This window comes from Pagrus pagrus (genome assembly GCF_965226575.1).
Source record: "Pagrus pagrus genome assembly, chromosome: 3".
In the NCBI taxonomy this organism is placed as follows: domain Eukaryota; kingdom Metazoa; phylum Chordata; class Actinopteri; order Spariformes; family Sparidae; genus Pagrus; species Pagrus pagrus.
The window spans coordinates 12,687,190-12,693,252 of NC_140187.1; positions in this window are offsets into that span (position 1 = coordinate 12,687,190).

The following is a 6,063-nucleotide window of genomic DNA, read 5'->3' on the forward strand; positions in this document are numbered from 1 at the left end:
TGTTTTGATCAAGTATAGCTGATGCAATAGGCTACAGACACGCTATAAATATGGTGTTTATGACACATATATATAGATATTAAAAAATGTAGGTCCCCATTGAGATGATTTTCCCGCACTAATACGCTAACTTTAGTCTATTATTCATAGTCTTTAATAGCTATATTGTCAAAATGTTTTCATTATTTTGAAGGTGATTGAATGTGACGCCACCTAATCTATATAGCCAGTACCATTGTGTTTTTGTTTATAATAAATATTTAAGATCATCACTGATGAAATGCTACCATAGAAGAAGTCACACCTATAGACTCACTGTAGTTCCCTCAGTGTCACATTTACACATATTAATATGATATTAGCCTGTTGTCAGGTTCACACGAGCCGTAAAGTGAAAATAAACTTACATTGAGGACCGTACACACAATAAAACTCCTTTTATAAAAGTAAAATTAGATTAAAAACACAGGTTCAACAAGGTCACTATCTCAGACACACGATGAGCCATAAGGCACACGTTACAGTGCTACACGACGAGCTTTAATAAGGTAAACAACAGCGACAAAAACAACAACAACAAAAGTGACAATGAAGTAAAAGCATGTTTCATCATGTTGCGGGCTCCTCACCCCGCTCCTGACACTTTCTGCCCTAATCCCAAACTCAGCACACACAAACTGTTTTCCATGCACGGCGCAACGTGCACGGGCTCAACATGCACAGCCCCATAGCAACAGCGCCAAGCAGCGAATAGAAAGCTCAAATACTGTCTCTAGGACCCGGGTTAAAGCGCTGCAGGAAGCACCGTGAACACGTCACGACTTGAGTGGCTGTTGCTGAGTAGTTCAGCATACTTTCTCTACACCCCTCCCTCCCCCTCCCCTCCCCTCCCCTCCCCTCCATCCATCCCTCCCCTCTCCACCCGTGCCGTCTGTTTATTTTGTCAGTCCCGTCGTCTGTGTTGTATTCATTATAAAACACTGTTTACAACCCCAGATCTGGGTTGCTTTTTTTTTGTCTTTTTTTTTTTGTCAGTGTTTCAAAATAGTCTGGCCATGATGGTGCCTGTTTTCTCATTTGTTTGTCCTTTCAGCTGATAAAAAAAAGTAAATAAAAAAAATCATGTTATTGATAAGATATATATTTATCCCCTATACTCTTATTGTCTTGTTGTCTTTTGTTATTTTGTATGACATTGAATGTAAACAAGCACTCAAACTGATGCTGGTCTGTTCATGTGGATCGGCTTTTACATAAGATTTAGTCAATACTGATGGTTGTGTTTGGAGATATCGGTTGCTATGGTGTCGCTGTAATGTTTTACCTGCTGTAGCGCAATCTAATAAATATCTATTTGTCTGCCGTGTCATAAATAACTGGATATAATTCTTTTTTTATTGATATTTTTTAGCATAATTCCTACACTGCTGTCACATCATATATTTTTAAACAAACACAAACTCAATTTATGCTCACATAACTTTACCAGAGTGTAAAACATGACAAACAAGTAAAACTAACCCACATTTAAAATGATTATGACTGAGAAAATGTGACTTTAATTCTAAAAAATATGAGTGTGGACAGGAATTTATTTCTCTCATTGGCTTGATCTTTGTCGTGCTGCCACATCGCTTCAGAACAAAACGCTGTTGTGTGAAATTTATCCAACATTCGACAATGGTGGGGGGGGGGAAAAAACGACGATGATGTTGTTGTTAATGTTTTGAGTTATCTTCTCCCCAAAAATCAGATTTTGTGTTCTTTTGTTTTACAGGCAGAAAGGGTCTGGGGAATTTCCAGCCACCACACTGCCTTTTTTCTGTCCTGTGCCCTTGGTCAAAGCTCCACACCCAGTTCCCCCTGTCTCACACACACACACACACACACACACACACACACACACACACACACACACACACACACACACACACACACACACACACACCAGCTGTCGGAATCCTTCCCTTCTCTGAACTGAGACCAACTGATACAGCTGTTAACATGTGCTGGTGATAAATCCCTTTCTCTCTCTCTCCCTCTCTTGGCATGTCCTTTCTCTTTGTTTGTTTGTTTGTTTTAACTCTTTTTTTCCGTCTCCCGGACAACCAGCAGAAAGACCTCCTCACCTTATTAGAAATTCTGTCCAAATGATGACAACTGGGAGAAATATTCCCCCAAAAATCTCTTGTTTTGTGTGTGAAATTCATGTAATTTTTAAACTGTGGCGTTGACTCACGGGTGAGATTCTCACAAGATATGTTGCCAACAGTTATCACCAACAGTGCTTTTTCTTTCACCTTTAGGTCCCCGTTGATGCGACATTCATCTCTTTTGCCGATCGCCGTCTCAGCTGAGGAATCTCGCAATTCTCTATTGTCTGATGACGCCCATTGATCAACTCATTTGCATTTTATTTCCTCAGAAGGTTCCCCATCCATCATCTCCTTTTACATAATTCAGAAGAACAACATCTTAAATACCATAAAGTTAGAAATCATTTAAGAGTCATCCACTCAATAACCTCTCTCCCCGTCCAGATTTAACGGCTAAATGTCACATCCACTTGTTGAGATTTCTGTGTTTGGAGCTTCAGGACGACTTTACAGTCAATCTTGTTACTTAGTAAGTCAGTTAAAACCCTGTTTACCTCTGAGCCTCACCTCTCTGTACTCCGTCTCCATCTTCTTCTCTTTTTTTGTTCCCCCATTCGCTACAAGCCTCACTCTGCCCCACAACAGTATCCATCCTATTTTACTCTGCTTATCTCCACCCGCTTCGTCTGTCCTTCTCTCTGCTTCACTACAGGCTCCTCACCTGTCTAGACCCATTGAGGAAAATTTGATAAACTGATGCAGAGGCCCTTGTGCGATTAGCTTTCTCTTCTCTGCAGCATTTTTTTTTTGCTTTTCTTTCTCTGATTCTACTTTTAGCTGCCTCCATTTTATTTTATTTATTTCATTTCATTTGTTACAAAAAAGGGAAAAAAATTCGTAAGCTCTATATTAAAGGCAAAAACACTGACATTTCCACAACCTTTAAATTACTCAAATAGTCAAACTCGGTGCCTTTAGTTATTTTCTTGATTTTGTTTACATTGTCTCAACAATCTCAGTATTAGTGCAATACAGACAGCTGCGATTTCTCCATTTTTCTTGGCACCGACATATGTGTCAAAGATGAGACATAAAAGTCAAAGGCATATAAACAAGCACGAGCAAGAGACTGTGAGGCATTAAACTTTAAAAAGCCTGTCTGAACAGGTGGGTATACTGGCAGCGAGACACACACTCCAGGCTCTCACTCCATCCTTTTTTCTTCCTCTCCTCTTAGTTTCCCCTCATATCAGCACCAGAAACTGAGATTTTGGAGCAATTGGTGCTCCCTATGGCCTCCTCTGCGTTCAGCTGCTCTGTGCTGCCTGAGGACTTCAATATTTACTTTGGCCAGTGGAGTGCAGGTTGGTTTGGGCTCCATATATAAATAAGTAGCTGCAATTTCACTGTAGAGTTAAGAATGATTGAAGCTAAAGTGTCATTCATGTTACTAAAAGCTTTGTTTGGATACGTACCCCTCTGCTTCTGAGTGGAGGGGGTTCAGTATTATCATTCACTCACTGTCCTCCTGTCCTCGATCATACACAGGGCCACATAGAGAGCTTCAGTCTGAAACAAAATGCCGTTAATAACAACGTTTTGGGCTGAGCTCTTGGTAATCTTCAGTTTGTAATTGAGCATAAATGCGTCTTAACAGAAGGGCCTTCATGGGCTGCCCCAATCTAGCACACCCAAAATAGAAGGACAAATGCGGTATAACATGATATACTGTACATGGTATGTCTCTGTGCTCATCTGGGGCATTCCCTTCTAAGTTGGAGCTCTGGATCTAATTCCCTGCAAGTCACACTTGATATGTCCTGACCGAGCAGGCCAGTGGTGAAGTCCACCCACATTTAGGGGAAACACAAAGCTGCTCAGCACTTTGGGTAATCTTTTATAGATAAGTTACAAATAAAAGCAGATATAGGCAATAAGAGGCAGCCATAAAACTCTGCTAAAGTAAAGGAGAAATCCGCAGTAATCATATATTATGTCTAATTCAGAGCCAAATTATCCAGAGGCACACATGTTTGAAAAAAGGTTTTTATCCAGCTGAAGAGGTAAATGCTATCATGAAACTGACCTCTGGACTACAGCGGGCTGTGTCCGGATGACTCATCAGAACCACCTGATCCTTAACCTACTCTGTGCTAACCTGTCTGGCTTTGTCACTAATACCATCACCTGACATCTAACATGAGCCAGCTTTTCGTTTTAATGCTCGTTATAAACCGACTAATGCCAAATGGATTTGAGGCTGACCTCACACAGAAATTCAGTGGGTGCCTTGTGTTAATTTCCTTAGTGAATGATGGAAGTATTGGACTAGTTTTACTCTGTATGTCTTCATTTGCTGTTACGTATAACTCTGGTTGTGTTTGCAATGAGAAAAGAACATTTGCTGTGTAATATGTAAGGGCAATGGTCTTACTGAGTATCAATAGCTAATAGTGTAGAGTTATGAGAGAAATGAGGAGGGACAGATGGGGAATGATGGGTAATAAAGGTCCTTAGCCGGACATAAACCAGGGAGGTGTCCTCGTTTAAGCCGTTGACCACCAGGCAACCTCAAGTATTCAAATAATTCCTGAATGTAATTTTTACATTGTAGGCGGTGTCTGAATTTAGCTCCTCCTAACCATTTCAAATCCAGTTGGTCAAGAATGTCAAGATACTCGTTCAAGGAAATGTAACTAAGGATTGTTAGTACGTGAAGTGAGAAAGTGCTTTTAAAAGTTTTTGCACCCACATCTTGGCTGTGATGGAATGTAACTTGATTAAAATCTTTAAGTACTTGTACTTTACTTGTGTATACTATTTCTATTTTCTGCTACTTTACACTTCCACTCAACTACATGTTGGAGGCAAGTATTGTACTTTTTACTTGATTACATTTATTTGATGTCTTTATTCAATATGCAGATTGTGTGCTGCATCAGAGCCAAAGTAGCACATCTTTAAATGTATTCTATCGGCAATCGGATAAGAAAAAAACTCACTCCGATGATCTGAAAAATACCGGATATCTGTACTGTACAAGTACTATTTGTGTGGGTGACTTTCACTTAGAGTATTACTTTCACAGAGGAATATTTCAACACGATATCTTTACTTTTAATCAGGTATTAGTTTTGGGTTCTTTTTACAACACTGCATCATGGTGTGAGCTACAGTATGGAAAAGTATAAGAATTGGATTAAGGACTACTGTATTTGATCACCGAATGCATGTGTCCTGGTAAATCCATTGCCTTGATGCAGTTGTTGCTTGTTTGGAGTCTGTCGCTTGTTTCTTTTATGTGAAATATTAAGTTGTTTAAGTTTGTTGTTTGTTCTTTTATGTGTAACTTTTTATGCTGCTGATTTTAAATCTAAATGACAACATTCCTGGTAAATAAAATCATTTCAAAAATGTATATATTAGAATTATCTGAAAGTATGGCAAAATAACTTCTAATTGGCACTATCTCTTAAAGCTGAACGCCAGGTTGACCTTTTTTTTATTAGATGCTGTGCTGCCACCTAGTGTTCATAAATGGGCGTAACAGTTCCTTACATGACTTAAAACACGAGTATTTTTTAAAATAAGATTTTGAATACCTGTATGCTGCTTATTCAGGATTAAGATTTTAAAATGTGTTTCATATGCAACATGTAACTCTCTGTAAAACATAATTTTACATGACAAAGTTTTGTGGTTATGTTTGCACATACCAATAGTTGATGACTCATCACCTTCCATGTAATCTTTCATCATCCCTATGTTCATCTGACGTCTTCAAACTGTTCAGGTATCTGCCCAGACATGTTCGCATAACCGACAAACAAACGTGCCATTTAGGAATGTGGTAAGATGGTAAGATTAACAGTATCTTGATTTTTGTTATGAAGTGGGCATCTCTGTCAACTATTAAGTGATCATTATAAAAGGGATCTTCATCTCATGAAACAAAAAAGAGCCAAGC